General features: G+C 45.7%; 1 pseudogene across 1 annotated transcript; it reads left to right on the top strand.

Annotated features, from left to right (window-relative positions):
• Positions 1-1,115: 1,115 nt before the first annotated feature.
• On the top strand, positions 1,116-23,818 carry LOC311188792 (putative tRNA methyltransferase 9B; annotated as a pseudogene). Its single transcript has 3 exons — positions 1,116-1,259; positions 3,407-3,584; positions 22,798-23,818. The product of its transcript is annotated as a putative tRNA methyltransferase 9B (transcript).
• Positions 23,819-23,866: the final 48 nt, after the last annotated feature.

The following is a 23,866-nucleotide window of genomic DNA, read 5'->3' as shown; positions in this document are numbered from 1 at the left end:
GGAAGTTTTTTATGGAGAGAGTGGTGAGGGGCTGGAACAGGCTGCCCAGAGAGGTGGTGGATTCCCCGTCCCTGGGGGTGTTCAAGGCCAGGTTGGCTGGGGCCCTGGGCAGCCTTGTGTAGCTCCAGGCCTGGAGGTTGGTGTCCCTGCCTGTGGCAGGGGGGTTGGAGCTCTATGATCCTTGGGGTCCATTCCAACCCAGACCATTCTATGATTCTATGATTCTATGATCTTGTATGAGGTGCTTGTCATTGATACCTTTGACTCAGAGGAGAATTTATTGTGCATGGAGATGTTTGCAGCTTGTGGGTGAGGCAGAAGCAGCCTGTCTTGGTGGCCCAAATCTTCACATAAATCAAAAGAAATCCAGGCATGGACAGCATATGTTCAATGAAGTTCACAGTTTTTACAGCCTGCCTGTACAAAGCTTCATGGTGGACTGAACAATGGCCTAGGATGCAATAGGCTATTCACAATATCCCAGGGTTTTCCTGGGGGCATCACTAATACCAATACATCACACCAATCCAGAACAGCTCAAAAAAAAAAAGGATGCTTGGAAAGCATCATTGGTGTCAATGAATTGTGCAATGAGAAGTCTGTAAGCATCATCTTTCCGGGTGATGAAATAGCAGAGGAGCAATGATGCCTCTTTGAGCTTTTCTTTCAGAGTCTGAGCAGCTTTTGGTATTCATCATCATTTTTCAGTTGCTGGTTTTTGAGATGTGTCTCTAAGCAAAGGACTCAGAAGTATCTTTTGCAAGAGTAGATTGAAAGAGGGTGGGAGGCATGATGAAGCAAAAGTTAAGAGCTTCCAGAGTATAACAATGCAAGCGAGCTAATAAACATTGAGTGGTGGGTCATAAAACTCCTTTCAGATGTATATAAGAAAACAATACATTGTACAAAACCATAGAATGGATGACCTTTCTTCCCTTAAAACTTCTCTTTAATGGCAACACAGTATTTGGGAAAACTCCTTCCTAAACACTGTCATACTGCTTAACCTGAGGAAATGTAGTTTAGTAACAAGAGTGACAGCACTTGTTTTTCTCCAGTCCCTTTCTGTAGGACGGTTGCAGAGACTGAAATGAGTTTGCCAAGCCTTGGCTGTGATGAAGAAGGAGGCAAGCCAACTTGAGAGGGACCACATTCAGAGAACATTGCTCCTGACCCCAATGATTCATGCTGCAAGGCACAGCCAAAGGTGCAGTGGTTTGTTTCAGAGCAGGACCCAGGCAGCCTGACTGCTGATATTGGTGAGTGGGGTTATTTCTCACACTGCTGATGACAGTCTTTGTCTGTCATCAACCAGGACCCCCAGGTCCTTCTCCACAGAGCTCTTCTCCAGCAGCTCATCCCCCAGCCTCTACTGATTCCAGCAGTTATTCCTTCCCAGGTGCCAGACTCTCCACTTGCTTTTGTTGACCCTCATCTGGTTTCTCCCTGCCCAGCTCTCCAGCCTGTCCAGGTCTCTCTGGATGGCAGCGCAGTGTCCTGCGTGTCAGCCACTCCTCCCAGCTTTGTACCATTGGGTACTTGCTGAGGGTGGATGCTGTTCCCTCAGCAAGATCGTCAATGAAAGTCACAGAATCACAGGATGGCAGGGGTTGAAAGGGACCTCTGGAGATCATCTAGTCCAACTTCCCCCTGCCAAGGCAGGTTTCACAGGTTCACAACCGTGTGAGTTTTTAATATCTCCAGAAAAGGAGACTCCACAACCTCCCTGTGCAGCCTGTCCCAGGACTCTGGCACCCTCACAGTGAAGAAGTTTTTCCTCATGCTCAGATAGACCTTCCTGTGTTCCAGTTTGCACCTGTTGCTCCTTGTCCTGTCACTGGGCACCACGGAAAAGAGTCTGGACCCAACCTCTTGACACCTGCTTTTAGCACTGATGAAATCCCTTCTCAGTCCTCTTTTCTCCAGGCTAAACAGACCCTGCTCTGTCAGACTTTTCTCACACAAGAGATGCTCCTGCCACCTCACCATCCTCATAGTCTTCCATTGGACTCTCTTCATTAGTTCCCTGATTTTCTGGAACTGGTGTGCCCAGAACTTCCACTCAGAAGTCCTCTTTCTGCTCTTCCTTCTTGGAAAATAGATTCTAATATTAGCCAAGTGCTGGCACAATTTCACAGCTCCTCTTCTTGACTGGTACTCAAGTCAGAGATGGGAAATGAGCTGATAGAGCTCCAGCTTTTCCCTGGATATCTTTCTATCATTCTCAGGAGATGGGATTAGCAGTTAATATTAGATGAGCAGTTAGGAGCAGACTTCCTTCAGTGATGATTCATCTCCCATTCAAATGGTGTAACAGATTGATGGGGCTGAACATAGGGATCCCCACAGGGTTTCAGAATGGTGCTATGGGATGGCTGTAACCTAAATATAGGGATTTGAATATTTGGAAGGCTCCAAAATAACTGTTGGGTTTGGTTGTTTTGGGTTTTTTTTTTTTTTTAATGAATTAAAGTCTGGGCTATGAGCCAAGTTTAATATTTGATATAAGCATAGCCATAAACAGGATGTGAACTCAGGTCTGCACAAGGCACCAGGTATTATGTTAGCCCAATGCATTTACCTCCCTGATCTTAATCTGAATTCTCATTTTCATGATGCAAGTGAGAAGGCAGGTTTTAAAAATCAATAATTGACTTCAAAATGCACTTTGTGTTAAGACTCAGTTAATTCTGGAAACAGGCTATCAAAAAATTTAGATAAGATCCATTTTACTGCTGACATTAAAGTCATTCTTATCTAAGGATGTCTGCCTTTATTCCAACACAAGAAGTATTTCAGTTTGGGAAGATGTAAATTTCTGTGTTGCAGGCTCCTTTATGAAAGGGAAACTGCTGGAGATACCAGAAAAAGAAACTCCACTGTTGTCATGGTGACAGCAATTAGCAGCAGTTAAAACAGCAAACAATGGATTTAATGATTTGGTGTAATAGTGACTTAATTACTTAGCAGTCGAGTTTGTCTTTCAGCATTTCACTACACAGGAATAATTCGGTGCTGTGCTCCCACTGCCTGGTGCTTTCACTCAGCATTTGGAGTCTGTTACAAGGAGAATTGCAGTAGCATCATTACCAGGAATATTTTTCATTCCATATGTGGTGGGAAGGCCAAGGTAAATGCTCACTAGCAATCCCACTTGAACACCTCCTGTCACGCAGCAGAGAGCCTCCTAGACAGAGAGGAGCAGCCTGTGCTCATTGTACTGTGATGGAGAATAAAAAATAACCTGAATTCCACTGCAATTGTATCATCTCCTTCAAAATGGGTGGGGAATTTCAAGCAATGAGGCCAGCCCAAGGGCGTACATCATGGCCTGTGTCAGGAATACATTTTCTCTTAAGCAGACACCAAATCTCTCTGCCTGGCTTCCTCCTCGTTAATTCTTCAGGCTGCAGAAATGGCAAATGCTTTCACTTCAGTTCTTGAGACCCTAAGCTGGGGTGACACTACTGTTTCCCATTGGTGGGATCAATCAGCATGAAATGAAGGCCATGGGGTAAGGATATGCCACAGCCTGTGTCTGCCTTATCAGCATGAGTGCTTTAATGCTGTCCTGTCCACTGCTGGTAAGTTCTGTGTGTCTACAGAGACTGGTGGTGTCCTTTCAAGTGTCTAAAAAAAACCCCAATAACCAAACCTAAAAAAAAAGTCTCTCCTAGGTTTGGGATTTTTTTCAGTGACCAGCAGAATAATTTGGGTATATCTATATTAAGAGAAGAAATGTCTAGTATCTCCGAGCTCAGTGAAGAACTGCAAAGATGGCTAGGTCACACAGATGTGAGCTCTTTTAGCCTGGTCCAAGCACAGCTAAAGTACAATGTGCAGGAAAGGAAGGAAGACCCATATTTTTGCCTTGCTGCACAGCATAAATTTGAAATGTTGGCTCTATCAGGAGGAAAATAGAAAAAAAAAAAAAAAAAAAGGAACTTGCTTAGGAACCCTGAGAGTATTCAAAGCCCAACATTAAATCCTTCTGCACCTTTTTCAAATGCTGGTTTTGTTGGCCAATATTTTTGTGCTGATGAGGCTGACCATGACACTGATCCAGTGGGAAAGCAGCCAGGAACAAGAAAGATTGCTTTTAGGTGCCTCAGTTACCCCTTGCCTCACTGCACAGGGACATGTTTCAGCAAAAGCAGGGGATAATGGAGAGGAAGAACAAGGAGCTGATGACGAAGCCAGCAGAAGTGGTTGTTTCCATGGCACTGCTGCATTAAGATGTTCATCAAACCACCTCAGATTTCATTCCTTGTAAGCTTTTAACTTTTTGTTTAGTTGCCCTTTTAGATGCAACTTGTTGATGGAGGAACCATCATTGCAGCCTTCCAGTACCTGAAGGGAGCTTATAGGCAGGAGGGGATTCGACTTTTTAAAAGAGCAGATAATGGCAGGACAAGGGGGAATGGACTAAAGCTAAAGGAGGGAAGGTTTAGATTAGATCTTAGGGGGAAGTTTTTTACAGAGAGAGTGGTGAGGGGCTGGAACAGGCTGCCCAGAGAGGTGGTGGGTGCCCCATCCCTGGAGGTGTTCAAGGCCAGGTTGGATGGGGCCCTGGGCAGCCTTGTGTAGCTCCAGGCCTGGAGGTTGGTGTCCCTGCCTGTGGCAGGGGGGTTGGAGCTCTATGATCCTTGGGGTCCCTTCCAACCCAGACCATTCTATGATTCTATGATTCAATGAACTACCTGTCTGCCACTTTCAAAGCAGACATGGAATGGCAGCTTTAGTCTTTACTTTCTTCTCTTTTACATTTTGAAGGTTCTTTTGTTTTGGGAGTCTTGAAATGACTCAACCACCTTCTTAAAAACTTGGTATTAATCTTACACTGATTAAAAGTTGGACAAATGCTATAGGCAAAACAAATTACTGTGCTCAGCAAGCATGATTTCCCTTTTTTTCAACCAAGGGAGTGTGAAAGTCTCTAAGCCTTGTAAATCAAAGTGAAATGTTAATACCTCACATCTCTTGAAGTTAGTGAGTGGCCTTACACAGCCTCTTCTCCATGTCTCAGCTGACATTTCTTTAAGCCCTGAAGGACTTTACTTTCAAGTCCAGGTCTGTGTCATCTAATTTGACATTTGATGGGAATTTGAGATAGCATTATTGTCACTGGTACATCATTGGATGCTCAGCTACACCACCTGAAAATCTTTCAGTCCTGATTAAAGAAACGTGACCAGTAGCTAATCGTCCTTATTACTGGGTTTTCACATCCTTTGCCCAGATGGAGTAAGAACCATCGTGTGCCCAAAGGTGATTTAGCATTCCCTGGAAATCCAGGGTAAGGAAGTGAAGGGCAAGACAGATCTTTTGAAAATGGTATGTAGCCATGTTCAGAAGCTCTCTGACTCAAAAGACCCTGTGCCTCAGGAGTACTTGTAAAACAGTCTACAGAAAAGCAGAGTAAAATCACAGGATCACAGACTGGTTTGGGTTGGAAGAGACCTCAAAGATCATCTAGTTCTAACCCCTTGCTACAGACAAGGACAACTCCCACTAGACCTGGTTGTCCACAGCCCCATCCAACCTGGCCTTGAACACTGCCAAGGAGGGGGCAGCCACAGCTTCTCTGGGCAGCCCTTGACAGGGTCTCACCCCCCTCACAGTCAATAATTTCTTTCTAAAAGTAGAGTAGCTGGGCTGAGGTCACTGCTGGAGACACAGAACTACACAGACCTACTGTGATGGGTTGACCCTGGCTGGCAGCCAGATGCCCACTAAAACCATTCTATCACTCCACTTCTCAGTTAGAAAACATATAATGGGAGGCTTGTGGGTCCAGATAAGGTCAGGGAGAGATCAGTCAGAAATCAGCATCACAGGCAAAACAGACTCAACACAAAATAAAATGCATCTAATCTAGTACAAAATTAAAACAGAGTAGGATAAAGAGAAATAAAACCAAATCTTAAAACACCTCCCCCCACTCTCCCTTCTTCCTGGGTTCAACTTTATTGGTACTTTCTCTCCCTTTCCCCCTCTCCCAGCCCCTCCGAATGGCACAGTGGGGACAGGGAATGGGGGTTTCAGTCATTTCCTCACAAGGTGTTTTGCTTCTTAGGGAAAATTCCTCACAGCCTTCTGCTCCAGCAGTGGGTCCCACCCACAGGAGACAGTCCTCCAAAACCTTCTTTAATGTGAGTCCTTCCCATGGGGGTTTCAGTTATTCATTAACTACCCCAGGGTGGCCTCCATGGGGTGCTGACATTCAGGCCCTAACTGCTCCATCCTGGTCCTCCACAGTGGTCACAAGTCCCCCCCAGCAAACCTGCTCCAGGGTGGGCTCCTTTCTCCATGGGCTGCAGGTCCTGTCAGGAACGTGCTCCATTGCAGGCTTCCCACCAGGTCACATCCTCCTTTAGGTGTCTCCACCCACTCCAGCGTGGAGTCCTCCATGGGATGCAGGGGGAATCTCTGCTCCCATCATCTTCCACGGGATGCAGGGGGACACCCACTCCACCGTGGTCTTCTCCAGAGACTGCAAGGGAATCTCTCCTCCAGTGCCTTGAGACCTTCCTCCAGCTCCACTTCTTCATTGACCTTGGTGTCTACAGAATGTCTTATGTCTTCTCACTCCTTTCTCTGGTGGGAAAAAGTGGCCACTTGCAGGGTTTTTTCTCTTCTTAAGTATGTTATCCCAGAGACACACACCATTGCTGATTTGCTGGGCTTTTATCAGCAGTGGGTCCAGCCTTGAGCCTACTGGCACTGGCTCTGTTGGAGCTGGAGAAAGCTTCTAGCAGCTTCTCCCATAAGCCACCCCTGCAGCAGCACCACCACCATCAAAACCTTGTGACACAATCCCACGACACCTACCCATCCACAGCAAGCTGCAAGCCCTGTTTGCATGGCTGCTGTGGAAGCAGCTACAACCAGGGATGAATCCAGAACACCTGGGCTACAGGTAGAATGGGGTGGTTATGGATGTGCCCCTTTCAGGTCTATAATATGACTGCAAATTTCAAAGTTGTTTCTGTTGTAGTATAAACCATCACAAAGCATACAAATCATCACAAATCATACATGAACCATGCTGAAAAATATGGTTCACATAGAATCATAGAATCATAGAATCATAGGATGGCCTGGGTTGGAAGGGACCCCAAGGGTCACAGAGCTCCAACCCCCCTGCCACAGGCAGGGACACCAACCTCCAGGCCTGGAGCTACACAAGGCTGCCCAGTGCCCCATCCAACCTGGCCTTGAACACCCCCAGGGATGGGGCATCCACCACCTCTCTGGGCAGCCTGTTCCAGCCCCTCACCACTCTCTCTGTAAAAAACTTTCCTCTAAGATCTAATCTAACCCTTCCTTCCTTTAGTTTTAATCCATACTCAACACCTATTGCTTATGCATATATGATGAAGGTTTTTTGCCAATTCCATGAACAGAATAAGCTGTACTGACAAGAAACCAAACAAGACATGATATACCAGCAAAAGTTTAACATGTGCTACTTTCAGATGCCTAACTTTGTGTTCAGGGAGACAAATTTGCCCCCCTTGTGAGTATGTGATTCCTCCCACAATGTTTTCACGGCCTTAAGAATGAAATCCACCTCACTTTCCCTGTGCATTCATAGCATAACTTTGAGTTTTAATATCACTGAACAACAGAAATCATCCCCTTTGCCACACACTGATGGCTTTGCCATTGTTGGCGTGATGAAGCCATTCTTGTCTTACAGAAATAAGCAGGATTCCTGCCACTTGCAGGAATGGGAAGAGGACTGGCACACGTGTTTCCCCTTTGGCTAAGGGATTGTTTTGAACCATAATGCAGGACTGACTTTTTACCATGCCTTTGCATCTGTCAAGCTTTCTGCTTGCTATGGAAAGGACACAGTCTGTGCTAATAAAATCTTGTATATGCTGAGCTCTTGGACTCTGAGATGGGCAAGGGGTAAGATGTGGCTTTTTCTGCTAATTTCAATAAGTAATTTCTTTCCTCCAAATGTAAAGGTAAAGACATCACATTTTCCTCTCCTATTAGGAGTCAGATACTCAAGTCAGATACCTGGGCAGTCTTGTGTAGCTCCAGGCCTGGAGGTTGGTGTCCCTGCCTGTGGCAGGGGGGTTGGAGCTCTATGATCCTTGGGGTCCCTTCCAACCCAGACCATTCTATGATTCTATGATTCTAAGTCAGTAAAGTTATTTTATATTACTGAAATATCTGATCAGACTTTTCATTCTACCAGGGAAAAAAGGGTTTCTGGAGTGAAGAGCATCAAATGACTTTCCTTGGTGTTAATACCAATATGTGAAAATTAACTTTGCTTTAATCTGTGAGCGTTTAGTCATGTGCTAATTCAACAGAGAAAGTGAGTGGGACCTAAGGGATGTAAACCTGTCTAGTCCTCCAATTTACACTGTCTGAGAAAATGGTCTGCATAAGTGTAAATAGTAAAATTCTTAAAGTTTACAAGGTGGAAGAATCTCGTGGGGGAAAAAAAGAAGTCCAAACAAAAGGTATAGAAGAGTTTCCTCATTGTATAAGGTTCTGTCTTCATGATAAAATGCAATGAGATGCCAAGCAAGAAGAAACCAAGCATTGGTATCAGATCACATCAGTGTAGTTATACTGCACTGTTGTGGCAATTAATGTGGGGACAACATCGTGATGTCATCATGAAATAATCTCTTTCCCTTATAGAGAAACATCATATTTCTGTGCAACCGTGGGTATTTCTGCAGAGCACCAAGTTTCATCAGAGAGGTATATCATCACTACCCACCAGTTCTCTTAAATTCATTTTTTTTCCTAAGGAATGACCAGGATTACATTCTAACAGGTTTTTAACTTTTTCCAACAAAAAAGGTGCTGTGATCAGAAAATTCTATTCCCTAAAAGAAGCAATATTAAAGGGACAACAAGCAATCTGTCCCAGGTGGAAGGCAGACTTGAACAAGGTCTGATATAAAAGCATCAGGAACACTTTAATACCATAGAAATAGAAAATGAATCATCAAAACCATCCCTATCAATAATTATAAGGGATGGTGTGAAGAACCAAAGTCAGGATGACTGCAGCATAACATGAATTAGAAGTAGGATAAGGATTTATAACTGCATAGAGAGCAAGAGGGAGAAAAAAATAAGGAAAGAGAAAGTAACATATGAGGGGAAGCTGCATTTTTCTTTGTTTTTCACAAGAAGTTAATAGTAACCATCAAGAAGTTAGTAGAGATTTAACCAGAGGAGAAGAGTTTAAACTAAAAAAAGGAAATAACTTCTTGAAGAGTATGGAGATAAATTAGGTTACATAAATTGTTAAGAAATCATGACATTAATCTTAAACTACTGGAAACTAGGAAATTATCTTTAAGATCTCCAGCAAGCAAAAAAAAATAAGCAAACATAATACTTATTTTCAAGAGAGAAAGAACATCAAGGCCTAACTTAGATTTATGCAAGGATATTTGAATAAATAATTTAAATATTCTAATTTAAATAGAATGAATTATTTAAATCTACAGCATACTAATGTAATGAGACACAGCCAACATGTATTTGCTAGGAACGAGCCAATCTGCTTTCTGTCTTTGACAGGGTAATCATCCCAATAGACAGGGTAGCTGGTGAAGACATGATATGTCTTGACTCTCATGTCATTGTTGCAAGTAAAATGAGTAAATAGAGCTAAAAATAGGTGAAAAAAAGTAATTCTCAAAAATGGATCAGTGATTCAGTGTCCAATCAGGATAGTTTTACAATGGGATGCTCTTGGGACCCACCCTATATCTGTTCCTGTGCATAATTTCAATTAATAACTTTGATGGCAGGCCAGAGCAAACTGAACAGCACAGCAAACAGCTCAGAAAACCAAACTGTTTGTCAACAGCTTCTCTGTAGGGAGAGTTGGAATTATTTTGGAAGATAGGGTTTGACATCCAAATGATGGAGAGTTGTCTAAAATCATAGAATCACAGAATTGTAGGGGTTGGAAGGGACCTGGAGAGCTCATGGGGTCCAACCCCCCTGCCAAAGCAGCTCCCCAGCTCATATTGCACAGACAGGCGTCCAGACGGGGCTGGAATCTCTCCAGAGATGGAGACTCCACCACCTCCCTGGGCAGCCTGTCCCAGGGCTCTGGCACCCTCACTGGGGAAAAGTTCTTCCCCATGTTGGGGTGGAACTTCCTGTGCTCCAACTTGCAGCCATTGCCCCTTGTGCCGTCTCCACAGAGCACTGAAAAGGGGCTGGCTAATACCCCCTGCATCCCATGCTTAAGATAATTATAAACTTTAATTAGGTCCCCCCTTAGTCTTCTCTTCTCCAGGCTGAACAGTCCCAGCTCACTCAGCCTTTCCTCACAGGGGAGATGCTCTAGGCCCTTCATCATCTTTGTAGCCCCCTCTGGACTCTCTCCAGGAGATCCCTGTCCTTTTTATGCCAGGGAGCCCAGAACTGGACACAATACTGCAGGTGGGGCCTGACCAGGGCAGAGTAGAGGGGAGGATCACCTCCTGTGACCTGCTGGCCACACTCCTCCTGATGCCCCCCAGGATCCCATTGGCTCTCCCAGTCCCCAGGGCACACTGCTGGCTCATGGCCAACCTGTCATCAACCAGGACCCCCAGGTCCTTCTCCACTGAGCTCTTCTCCAGCAGCTCATCCCCCAGCCTCTACTGATTCAAGTGGTTATTCCTCCCCAGGTGCCAGACTCTCCTCTTGCTTTTGTTGACCCTCATCTGGTTTCTCCCTGCCCAGCTCTCCAGCCTGTCCAGGTCTCTCTGGATGGCAGCGCAGTGTCCTGCGTGTCAGCCACTCCTCCCAGCTTTGTACCATCGGGTACTTGCTGAGGGTGGATGCTGTTCCCTCAGCAAGGTCGTCAATGAAGATATTAAACAGGACTGGACCCAACACCGAGCCCTGGGGAACACCGCTGGTCACAGGTCTCCAGTCAGACTCTGCTCCACTGATCACCACGAATAAAATAGAGGAGATAGAGGAATTATGAAGATGGAAATACCATGATCAGGAAGGAAACATTCAATGAAAATATTCAGAGATAGTGGCCAGGCAAGAAGGACTCAAGCCAAATATGTGTGAGTACTGTCACGATGTAACAAACCCAGGGAAACACCTGTCTGTGGTATGGTAAAGGAGTGATCTCATGGAAGGCAGAAGAATAAGTCACCCTCCTGTGCCTGCTACTTGGGAAGTCCTAGGTTAATATCATATCTGCCTTTGGGGACCATGCCTTAAAACGTTTGCAAGCCACATGGAGGCATTTTAAATAAATTAAGTTTAGAAAATCTGAATTATTGGAGGAAACTGAAGGAACTGGGTTTGGTTAGTCAAGGGGGGAAAAAAGATTGAAGGTAACAGGCTGCAAACACAGAAACTGCTTTCACAGAAAGCTGAGCCTTCTTTTACATGGAAAGAAAAAACTAATCTTAACCTGCAACAAGGGTTAGATGCCTCAGATATTAAAAGGCTTTTAAGAGCAGGTTAGACTGATTTGGGTCACATCCGGGCCAAGTAATTAATTTGGGCTTGGAGCTGTAAAATGAATGACATCTATTCTTCTATGTTTTCATGTAAATGTTAATAGAGATCCTCTCAGAGTGGCTAATTCTCCTCCCTGATGGAAGTCAGAAGGAGGAAGATTCTAATGAAGTCTGAGCATCCCAAGAGGTCTCAGAGGCAGAGGAGAAATGCCACCCAGGGTGGGATTTTCTGGTTCTGAGGAGGCCACCCACAAAGTACCTTTGCTTCTTCTGAGACATCTGCAAGCCCTCGTTCCAGTTTTGATCTCACCACAGACAGTGTTGTATTTAAAGCAAATAATACAGTTATTTCTAGGCTAGCAATTGCAAATTCTTAGACATGCAGAAATGGAGCCTGTGGTTGATACCTGGAGGCTTTGTCTGTTGTTCATCAGGTTGCTCTCGCTGGACTCCTCAGCTGACAGTGTTCCCTGTCGCTGCCATCCCCATCAATGTCAAAGAGCCTGATTTCTACCTCACGTGGTTAAACTGGGATCTTTTTGTTCTTTGCACCGACACCATTCAGCTCTACAGGCTGGGGGAGACTGGCTGGAGAACTGTCAGGCAGAGAAGGACCTGGGGGTGTTGGGTGACTGCAGGCTGCATATGAGCCAGCAGTGTGCCCAGGCGGCCAAAAAAGCCAATGGCATCTTGGCTTGTATCAAAACCAGTGTGGCCAGTAGGTCTGGGGAGGTAATTGTGCCCCTGTACTGGGCATTGGTGAGGCCACACCTCGAGTGCTGGGTCCAGTTCTGGGCTCCTCACCATCAGAAGGACATTGAGGTCCTGGAGCGAGTGCAGAGAAGGGCAACCAGGCTGGGGAAGGGGCTGGAGGGCAAATCCTCTGAGGAGCGGCTGAGGGAGCTGGGGGTGTTTAGCCTGGGGAAGAGGAGGCTGAGGGGAGACCTTCTTCCCACCTACAACTACCTGAAGGGAGGCTGTAGAGAGGTGGGCGCTGGTCTCTTCAGCCAGGGGACAGGAGATGGGACAAGGGGCAATGGAATGAAGCTGTGCCAGGGCAGGGACAGATTGGACATTAGAAACAAATATTTTCCTGACAGAGTTGTCAGGGCCTGGAACAGGCTGCCCAGGGAGGGGGTTGAGTCACCTTCCCTGGATGTGTTCAAGAAAAGGGTAGCTGAGGTACTTAGGGATCTGGTTTAGCTTAGGATGGGAATGGTTGGACTCGATGATCTTCAAAGGTCTTTTCCAACCTTGTGATTCTGTGACTGATATTTTCATGCAAGTTAAAAGTGATTTATCAAAAACACTCTACGCTTATTTCCAGTGGATGATGCAGTTATCTCAGGGTGGGGTCAAGTTAGAAAACTTGGCCATCTCTCTTGTCTTTTGTTTTCTTAGAAAAATGTGCATCAGAACAGGATTAGCTCTACCCTTTGTGTTCCTCTCTATTGCTCCAAGTTACCAGAGCACAGAACTTGTGCAAAGTACAAACAGCCTTATATTTAGTTTAATTTTCACAGGGGCAGCCAGCAACCTACTCAGCACTTTTAAATGCAATCATTTATTCTAGAACAGTTGGCTATCTCTGATCTTATTACTGTCATCATGTTGACAGTGTATCTGTTTTAAATCTTACCTACATGTTCTTAACATCTTGTTACCTGGTTTCGAGGTCTTGACCAGCTGTTGAGTGTCATTGAAAGAGTTGACAGCTTGTCACTGGCTGTACAAATTGCTCCTGTATGGCTGCTGTCCTCTGCTCTCTCAGGGTGCAGAGCAACGTGGATGTGGTTTTGGAAGGAGGGGCAGCTGAGCAGCTTCCACGTGATGGTTTTGGCAGGTTTGTGCTGTCACCCCACAGAAGGCTCCCAAGCATGGGATTTCACTCTACACTGACAGAAGCTTATTTTCCTCCTAAGGCACTGGGAACCAGAATGGATCCAGAACAGTTTTCAGGCGCCTGAGCTGGGTGCACATTTAAACCGTCTTCAGCAAAGATCCATAGTGCCAATGACTCTTCTGGGTTGGTGGTGAACTGTTGCAGAAATTTTGCCTTCTTTTTTTTCTTCTCTTTCCAGTGCAGTCCAGTCTTCAGGGCATTCACCCAGAACAGAATCACAGCATCACAAGGTTGGAAAAGACCTTTGAAGATCATCAAGTCCAACCATTCCCATCCTGAGCTAAACCACATCCCTAAGTACCTCAGCTACCCTTTTCTTGAACACATCCAGGGAAGGTGACTCAACCCCCTCCCTGGGCAGCCTGTTCCAGGCCCTGACAACTCTGTCAGGAAAATATTTGTTTCTAATGTCCAATCTGTCCCTGCCCTGGCACAGCTTCATGCCATTGCCCCTTGTCCCATCTCCTGTCCCCTGGCTGAAGAGACCATCGCCCACCTCTCTACAACCTCCCTTCAGGTGAGGAGGAGTAGGTGGTGAGAAGGTCTCCCCTCAGCCTCCTCTTCTCCAGGCTAAACACCCCCAGCTCCCTCAGCCGCTCCTCAGAGGATTTGCCCTCCAGCCCCTTCCCCAGCCTGGTTGCCCTTCTCTGCACTCGCTCCAGGACCTCAATGTCCTTCTGATGGTGAGGAGCCCAGAACTGGACCCAGCACTCGAGGTGTGGCCTCACCACTGCCCAGTACAGGGGCACAATTACCTCCCTAGACCTACTGGCCACACTGTTTTTGATACAAGCCAAGATGCCATTGGCCTTCTTGGCCGCCTGGGCACACTGCTGGCTCCTATTCAGCCTGCAGTCACCCAACACCCCCAGGTCCTTCTCTTCCTGACAGCTCTCCAGCCAGTCTCCCCCAGCCTGTAGCGCTGCAGGGGGTTGTTCTGTCCCATGTGCAGCACTCTGCACTTGGCCTTGTTAAACTTCATCCTGTTGGTCTCAGCCCATTGGTCCAGTCTGTTCAGATCCCTCTGAAGAGCCTCCCCACCCTCAGGCAGATCAACACCTCCTCCTAGTTTAGTGTCATCTGCAAACTTACTGAGGGAGCATTCAGACCCTTCATCGAGGGTATTGATAAAGATGTTGAACAAGACTGGACCCAGGACTGAGCCCTGGGGGTGCCACTCGTGACCGGCCTCCAGCTGGATTTGGTTCCATTCACCACCACCCTTTAGGCCCGGCCATCCAGCCAGTTTTTAACCCAGCTGAGGGTCCCCCTGTCCAGGCCAGTGGCAGCCAGTTGCTCAGTCAGAATGCTGTGAGAAACCGTGTCAAAGGCTTTCCTGAAGTCGGAAGGAAGAGGAAGAGCTGGATTCACCTCCTTCCTCCAGCCAGAGGGGTTTCAAACACGCATTTCCAATGCTCAAGGCTATGCCCCAGTCCTCAAACACTCAGCTGTCTCTGGGTGGAGGAAACCACCACCATCCCTTGGAACCTGCAGCCCAAAAGCCCAAAGGAAGTGGAAGAGGAGCCAAATCCTGTCGAGCAGCATGTGGGAGCACTCCTGGGAAGGATGGAAAGAAGGAAGCTGCCTGTGTCGTTTCTCTATATGAAGTGACTGACTAATATAAAGTGTATAAGCAAGATTAAAGGGTGCTTGAGGGCAGATGGAGCCACCTCTGAGAGGCCACTGGGTGAACTCCAGAGGTACTGCAGCAGGTGAGAAGGGAGCAGCACCTCCAGGCTAAGCCCTGCAGTTCTGTGTGGGAAAAGAGGATGAGTAATTCAGGCTGGGAGCAGGTGCCTCAGGGATACCACAAAGCAGAGAACAGCTTGAAGAGAGATGCTCCACCTGACCTTATTTTATTACCCTCTTTTGCTGGGTTTAGCTATAGGCATTCCCTCTTCTATGTTTCTGTGAGCAGCATTTCAGAGTGGTCCTTAATATAAGTGCAGGAGTGATCCTGCTGAAACCAGTGTAGCTACGTAGATGCTTAAAATTAAGCATATAATTATATTCCTGAATCAAGGCTTTAATAAGTTAATTAAATTTCATAATTTTAATGATTTTTATAAAAGCAGCATCCTCATTTGCTAATGCTAACCATTATTGTAAGAAAATGGAAGAAGGCACAATTTTTCAGCCTAGAGTAATTAATGACTTATGATTTTAATAGGAAAAGTTTTTAATGGAGACACAGAGGAGACACTGTTTGAAGTTTACTCAGTAATTCTTTTAAATAATTCTTTGGTATATTAGTATTTTTCCTCCCCTTTTCATTTCTGATACCACCATAATGAAGAGAATAGAATCATATTTGACTTAGAATCATGCCTTCTATATATGTTCCAAATGTTCCTATTATTAGAGCTGACAGAGATAAAGTGACATCTGAAGTGTATACACAGTATATACAAAAGAGTCTCTGAGATAAAGATTCTGTGATCCTTAAATACTTTCCAAATGTCTCTGAAGGGATTTAAGTTCAGTAAAGAAATCTGACAAGGAAAAGCAATTTCTGATTGCACAGATTCCTTTTTGCCATTTAACAGGCTTTAAATTGAATCACTGACCTAAAATATTCATTTTGGAAATGAAGTCTAAAAAAAAAATTCAGACAAAGTTGTTGATGCTTTCAGTTTTGTTCTCCAAAGACAGCTGAATGACACAAAAATGTATCTTGCATTGTCTGCTGCTTCTAAATAATCCCTTTTAGTCGGATTAGTCACAGTATTAAATTAAGAGAAGGAGCAATTAATTATATTCTTATGAAATGAAGAAGAGAAGAATCTTTGAAATGGTCTCCTTTCCTCCCCACCCCCTCCCTTTGAAATCTAAAATTGCATTATGTGTGTTTCAGTTATGAAAAATCTTTCAGTCTTCAGTCTAAACAGAAGTGGTTGGAATGAGCAGTACACAGCACATGATCCATTTGGATTGACTTTTGGGTACACTGGGGAAACACAGGGCCAAAATGAGAAGGAATGCTTGATTTATAGCAATGGTTAGTCCATGAAGCAAAGCCTTGCTGCTGCATGGGGCTGTCAGGGGGTTTGGACAGGCACCTAAGCTTGCCCTAACCAAATACTTTTGTGCTTAGATTTCTTTCTTGCAATGGTTTGTTTATAGAATCCTGACTTGAAAAGGACCCATAAGGATCTTCAAGTGCAACTTCCAGCTCCACACAGGGCCAGCCAAGTCAGAGCATGGGACTGAGGGCATCATCCAGATGCTTCTTCACCTCAGTCAAGCTCAGTGCTGTGACCACTTCCCTGGGGACCCTGTGCCAGTGCCCCACCACCCTCTCAGTGAAGAACCTCTTCCTAATATCCAACCTAAACACCTCATGTTGCATCTTCAGATGTTTATAAAATTTAATGTGGTCCTACTTGTCCTCACCACCATGGCATGGTGTTGGTTAGTATGATAGTGGTATAATATTCATTAAAAACCCTTTTTGTTGGGAACTTAGGGGTTTTTTTCCTAGTTTTTGTTACAAGGGTTTCAGAACCTTTTCATAACCATTTTCCTTGTGTAGATCCAGGCCTGGAGGTTGGTGTCCCTGCCTGTGGCAGGGGGGTTGGAGCTCTATGATCCTTGGGGTCCCTTCCAACCCAGACCATTCCATGATTCTATGATTCTATGATAACAGCTAAAAAGCTCTGCAAGTTCTTCTGTGGAAAAAAGCATGAGGATAAAATGGCAGAAACAATAGTAGGTAGACAGCTAGAGAGGAGAGCAGTGCAATAATCAGGATGTATCACTAACTCTCTGCTAAACTTGGGAGAAAATGACCACAGATTATTAAGAGAGATTGTGAGGGCTGTGAGGGCAGGAAACACAACATGGAGAAACTGCAATTATCTGTATGTAGGTTGTGTAAATGATACACAGGGGCATGGAGCCTCTTGGAAAGATTAATCTGAGAACCCACAATAGGGGTTAAAAACTCTTATTAGTCTGAAATGGTGTATCAGCCCCACATCAATAAGTAATTGTGCAAGAGCCACATTATCTCACTGCCTGTAATGTGACCATAATGGAACCTCCTGCTAGGAACAAAAAAAAAGCTGTAAAAAATCCACTGCATAAAAATTTACTATGAGAAAGGAAGAAACTCTTAAGGAAAATGAAAAGGGAAAGTCAGAAGGGTAAAATGCTAGCAGATGAGTGTGGAAAGAGCTGGAAGGCTCAATGTTGAATGCTCAGTGTTGATGTAGGGCACCCATAGAAAGGTCACTGTTCAAAAGATTCCTATGTAATTTATAATGCCAAATGGAATGATTAGGTTAGTGATAACATTAGCTGGTGACTTACAGTAAAACCTCTCAGGTGAAACTAACTACTGGGTGCAAATATGCAGGGAAGTTCTTGTGGATAAACGCTAGGTAATGCACATAGAGGAAAACAAGCAAGTGTAGAGGCACAGAGGTCCCCTCTGTTCTTGTTGAGGAAGGAGATACTGATGTCGTTGTCAGACTCACTTTCATTGCCCTGAAAAATATTAGGTGAGTATTCAAACTTGGCCAGAAAAAGGTATTAATTTATTTTTTTTTCAATGAAAATCCAGAAGAATAGTAGAAAGTTGATACCAGGTGCATCTGTATCTTGAACACTAAATGAGTTCAGGTTTTCTCTGGAAAGATATAGATTAACTAGAAAAGGTCCTTATAGCTATCAAAGGCACAAACTTTTCATGTATGAAGATAGATTAATGGTCTAGGGCTCTCCACCTAAGAAAAAAGAGTATCATCATAAAAGTATCTTAAAAGACTGCTCCTGAGGAAGAGCAGTATAACATCCTGGAACCTACAAATGATAGTGAAGTAGTGAACAGGGAGTAAATTTCTGTGGTTTCTTACAACAGGAGAACCACAGGGAAAGGTTTAATACAGAAGAAATCACTTTTTCTAAAAAGCACATCATTAAATTGCAGATTCCTTTGACATGGGAATATCCATGGAGGACAAATACATCATGGGCTATTAGACACAAGCTCTGGCCTGTGGCTGAGGAAATTCCTAGGGAGGCAAAGGGAGAGAGCATCTCTATTCTTCCCTTCTTTCTTTCCCTACCTGCAAGCTTCTGTATTCATTGCCATTTAGGACGAAGCTAATTTTCAATTTAAAGTGCTCGTCAATATGACAAATGCACTTTCAAGTGTTTGGGTCCTGGTTTTATACATTGAACAGCTGGTGAAAGACTGTTCTAGGGGTGTAGCACCAAAAGACTCCAAGGAGGCCTTACTGTGGTCTTTGAATGTTTGAAGGGGGCTTGTATGAAAGATGGAGAGACTTTTTACCAGGGTCTGTAGTGCCAGGACAGGGACAATGGTTTTAAACTGAAAAAGGGAAGATTTAGACTGGATATTATGAAGAAATTTTTCACAATGAGCATGGTGAGGCCCTGGCACAGGCTGCCCAGAGAAGCTGTGGCTGCCCATTCCCTGGCAGTGTTCAAGGCCAGGCTGGATGGGGCTTTGGGCAACCTGGGCCTAGAAGAGGGTGTCCCCACCCATGGCAGGGGTTTGGAAGTGGGTTGTCTTTGAAGTCCCTTCCAACCCAAACCAGTCAGTGATTGTATGAAACATCCTGCCCAGTGCCAACTACTCGTCAGTGTGAGAGGAGTTCCAGGAGAAGCAGATTTGAACCATTCCCACCAGAGGGGATGGATGGATGGATGGATGGATGGATGGATGGATGGATGGATGGATGGATGGATGGATGGATGGATGGATGGATGGATGGAAGCCATCCAGAGGGATCTTGACAGGCTGGAAAGATGGGCCCGGGGGAACTTAATGAGGTTCAACACTGCCAAGTGTCAGGTGTTGCACTTGGGATGGAAGAATCCCAGACATAGATACAGACTGGGAGAAGAGCTCCTGGAGAGCAGCCCTGCTGAGAAGGACTTGGGGATTGTGGTGGATGAGAAGCTTGACATGAGCCAGCAGTGGCTCCTGCAGCTCGTAGGGCCAGTGGGATCCTGGGCTCCATCAGCAGAGGGGTGGCAGCAGGGACAGGGAGGGGATTGTCCCTCTCTGCTCTGCCCTCGGGAGGCCCCATCTGGAGTCCTGTGTCCAGAGCTGGGGCCCCAAGGAAGATGTGGAACTGTTGGAGAGGGTTCAGAGGAGCCACAAGGATGATCAGAGGGCTGGAGCAGCTCCCCTACAAAGAGAGGCTGAGGGAACTGGGCTAGTTCAGCCTGGAGAAGAGAAGGCTGCGGGGGGACCTCATTGCAGCCTTCCAGTCCCTGAAGGGAGCTTATAGGCAGGAGGGGATTCGACTTTTTAAAAGAGCAGATAATGGCAGGACAAGGGGGAATGGACTAAAGCTAAAGGAGAGAAGGTTTAGATTAGATCTTAGGGGGGAAGTTTTTTCCAGAGAGAGTGGTGAGGGGCTGGAACAGGCTGCCCAGAGAGGTGGTGGATGCCCCGTCCCTGGAGGTGTTCAAGGCCAGGTTGGATGGGGCCCTGGGCAGCCTTGTGTAGCTCCAGGCCTGGAGGTTGGTGTCCCTGCCTGTGGCAGGGGGGTTGGAGCTCTGTGATCCTTGGGGTCCCTTCCAACCCAGACCATTCTATGATTCTATGATGCAGACTCCTGTAGCTGCTGGGCTGCAGTTAGGCCCTCAGTGAGTATTCACGCCTCACTGCCAAGGGTAACATGAGCAGCTCCATCTCTGCAACGGCACTTTCACTGCACAGTACAGACTACTCAGTTTAAACACACCCTCAGCACACAAGGAATTTAATGTCTGTGGAAAGAAAGAACTCCTTTTTTTTGCCAGCCACTTGCTTTAGGTGAGTGTGGCTGTGCAGTGAGCCTGGAGCCCAACAGGTTTGCCTTTGATTAACAACAGTCATGTGTGGTAATGCGCCTGATAATCTGTGATTTCAGGATAGCCTAATGTTGCCCCATGCAGATGCTGTTGCCTTGATTTATGCATTTTTTTAATGGAATACATCACACATAGCTTTTTAAAATCACCTGAGAAATTTCTCTTGACAACACTAAAGCTTTGCTCAGTGTGAGGTTTTATTAATACTCTGTAATTTCTTAAACGATGCTTGATGCCTTTTTGAGGCAATAAGGTTTCAATGTCAACATCTCCACTAGTGCTGGAAGACCTTTAGCTTGTGGAATAGATGTCTGATCGTCTTTCAAACAACTGAAACCTACAGGCAAAAGCAGCTGAATAACTAAATGTTAAAAGACCCTCTTTCTTCAAAGCTTTGCCTTTTGATCCTGGCCTTGCCGCTGAGGCAGTGAATGCATCATTCATTGCAGGGAGAGTGTTTTCCTATCTTGGCTGGATTGCATGCTGTTATTCTTTTAATTTTAAAGTGTCTTTTTCTAAGGCAAAATGGATCCAATGGTGCCTGGCCTCCCTGACAGACACAGAGAGGCTGCAGATGCAGAGCTTCTGCTGGCGTTTTTCTATACTGCCATTTCTGGAAGGAATTGAAAGCTTGCACTTTTCCTTTTCTTTTTTGTTGTTTCCCTTGAAAGGTCTGTTATTTCTCTTTGGAAACCAACACCTCAACAGCTTAACCAAAACCTGGTTTATCATTGCAACCTGAAGTGACATGTGTGGAAATACCTGCCTAAACCAGCACAGACATTTTCACTGAGGGAAATAGGGGGTTGAATAAATATCATTAATTCTATTGCTATTAACTTTCAGCGTCTTTAATCTGCGCCCTTTGCTTTCCAGTGCTATTCCAGGATTGTTTCCCCTTCTTATTTCTCATGTAACATTCATCTGGTGTAGCTGAAATCTTGCTGAAATCCCTGCTGTGCCCCAAGACCTGATCAACCTCGACGTCTGGCGTGAATTGCTCTGGAGCTGCTCAATCTGAGAGCAGGAGCCAACCTGCCAAGCTGCCATTTGCCAAATTCCTGCCAAACCCAGAGACCATTTGCCCTTTTTTGGGGCAAAATTTTTTTTCTTGTTATGAGTGTCGAATTTAAACTCAGTTCTGACTCAAGCAAAGCTGCGCTGCTTGAGTTTCTCCATCATGACAACTATGAGGCATTCTCCAAGTCACACATGGTTGTGTGGTGGTTATCAAGCAAAGAGTGGGATTATCTGGGTTTTTCTTAGTGGCAGAAGTAGACCACTGATAATTGGCTCAGTATCTTTCACCCATATGTTGATGATTTAGATGCTTCCCAAGCTGACAGTGACTGTTCATTTGTCCTGCTCTTTTACTGACATCTGTCAATAGAGGAGAAATGGTCAGGTAGTTATAAGCTGGTCCATTATTCATAGAATCATAGAATCATAGAATGGCATGGGTTGGAAGGGACCCCAAGGATCATAGAGCTCCAACCCCCCTGCCACAGGCAGGGACACCAACCTCCAGGCCTGGAGCTACACAAGGTTGCCCAGGGCCCCATCCAACCTGACCTTGAACACCTCCAGGGATGGGGCATCCACCACCTCTCTGGGCAGCCTGTTCCAGCCCCTCACCACTCTCTCTGGAAAAAACTTCCCCCTAAGAGCTAATCTAAACCTTCCCTCCTTTAGCTTTAGTCCATTCCCCCTTGTCCTGCCATTATCTGCTCTTCTAAAAAGTCGAATCCCCTCCTGCCTATAAGCTCCCTTCAGGCACTGGAAGGCTGCAATGAGGTCCCCCCGCAGCCTTCTCTTCTCCAGGCTGAACAAGCCCAGTTCCCTCAGCCTCTCTTTGTAGGGGAGCTGCTCCAGCCCTCTGATCATCTTTGTGGCTCCTCTGACCCCTCTCCAACAGTTCCACATCCTTCTTGTATTGGGGCCCCAGCTCTGGACACAGGACTCCAGATGGGGCCTCCCGAGGGCAGAGCAGAGAGGGACAATCCCCTCCCTGTCCCTGCTGCCACCCCTCTGCTGATGGAGCCCAGGATCCCATTGGCCTTGCGAGCTGCAAGAGCCACTGCTGGCTCATGTCAAGCTTCTCATCCACCACAATCCCCAAGTCCTTCTCAGCAGGGCTGCTCTCAAGAAGCTCTTGGGTATCATCAGCAGGATCACCAGCACAGCTGTTGCAAGGCCTGTGTGTGGCCTCAGTCTTTCAGAAATGCTTCTTTCAGGCTGCACACGAGCATTAAGTGAGGGTAAAAAAGAGACAGGCTGCTTTTCCTCTGACCAAGCAGCATCCTTTCATGGAGAAAACAAGACTCTTGTATTGTTTATTGCCGATCTGAAAGATGTCACTTGTTTCAACGTTTCTAAATCATTCTGCTGTGTTTTTAAAATAAGTCAGTGTGTTATGAACTCTCTTCACATGTTAGAGAGAGCGTGATAAAAGGCACAGCACAGTGGAAGATAAATGATGTGTTCCTGTGGTGCAAACCACCGGCTGCCAGTGTGTCAGAGCCAGTCCTTGTCCTTATACTCTGTATTCATTAGTGCCTCGAGGGATACTTATTCACCTTATCTGTTCTGTTCTAGTGATTCACCATTTTTCAAGGGAAGAGAGGCGCATGCAAGCAATGAAAGAGACGCTGGCATCTTGAGAGTAGGAGGCCAGATAATGATGTATGTGTGGGCAATGGAGCAAGAACGGAGGAGATTTGAAAAGCAAGACGTCTTTGTTCCTTGGAATCCTTCACCTCCTTCCTGCTCCTCGGGCAAGCCGTGCTCACGTGGGGTACAAAACCCAGTTCTTCACAAGGACAAAGAGCTGGCTTTGAACCAGCTCTGTCATAAGTTAGATGGGACTTCAGAGGTACACAGGACAGCAAGGAGCGTGTCCCGTGGAGGGGAGGAAAAAGCATCGTGCGAGGTGTTAGAGAAACCTCTGAGATGGTCTCTGTTCTCAAGATCACTTGACTCGGTATTAGACGTGGGGGATCAGTGGCACCAAGAAGAGCTCATTACATACTGCAATTACAGTGTGCAGCTAAATGAATTAAACAGGGAAAGAAAAAGTTGGGGGAAAAACCCACCCCAGTGTGACTTTCTGAAACGCTCTTCTGGCTTTTTTTCTACATTGCAAAGAGCGTTTTGAAAATACAAGGGCTTTGAAGTAGCTGTTAAACCCGGGCTGCCCATGTCACGCCGCTCAAAGGCTTTCAGAAGTTGCTGTTCAGAATTAGGGCAAGCAGCTACACAGCTCCCTGTGGCCACAGATCCTTTTCATGGCTGCAGCGGAGTCTGCTTACCTGACCTGATTTCACATCGGAAAGAATTAGCTGTCAGACAACAACTTAAAATAGACCATCACCCAAAGCAAGGAGCTTTCTGCCAACCTCAGAACAAAGGGAGAACGGGCTCTTCTCTTCAGAAAGCAGTCAATGAGTGAGCACTGACCACACAGAGAAGACAGCAGAGGGGTCCTGGTGGGACATGGTTGAGGCATTACCACTGTTTTTAAAGAAGGGGAGTTGGCTCAGCTGATAGAGCATCACATTCCTGAGCTACATATTACTCCTACTTTGACCATGCCGATTGGTGCCTGATCACAGACTGAAGTGTGGAAGATGTAGGGGAAATTTCCTTATTGAAATGCAGAGAGAAT

The sequence above is a fragment of the Gallinula chloropus genome, assembly GCF_964237585.1.
Source record: "Gallinula chloropus genome assembly, chromosome: 1".
In the NCBI taxonomy this organism is placed as follows: domain Eukaryota; kingdom Metazoa; phylum Chordata; class Aves; order Gruiformes; family Rallidae; genus Gallinula; species Gallinula chloropus.
This window is presented reverse-complemented; position numbering and strand designations above follow the sequence as displayed.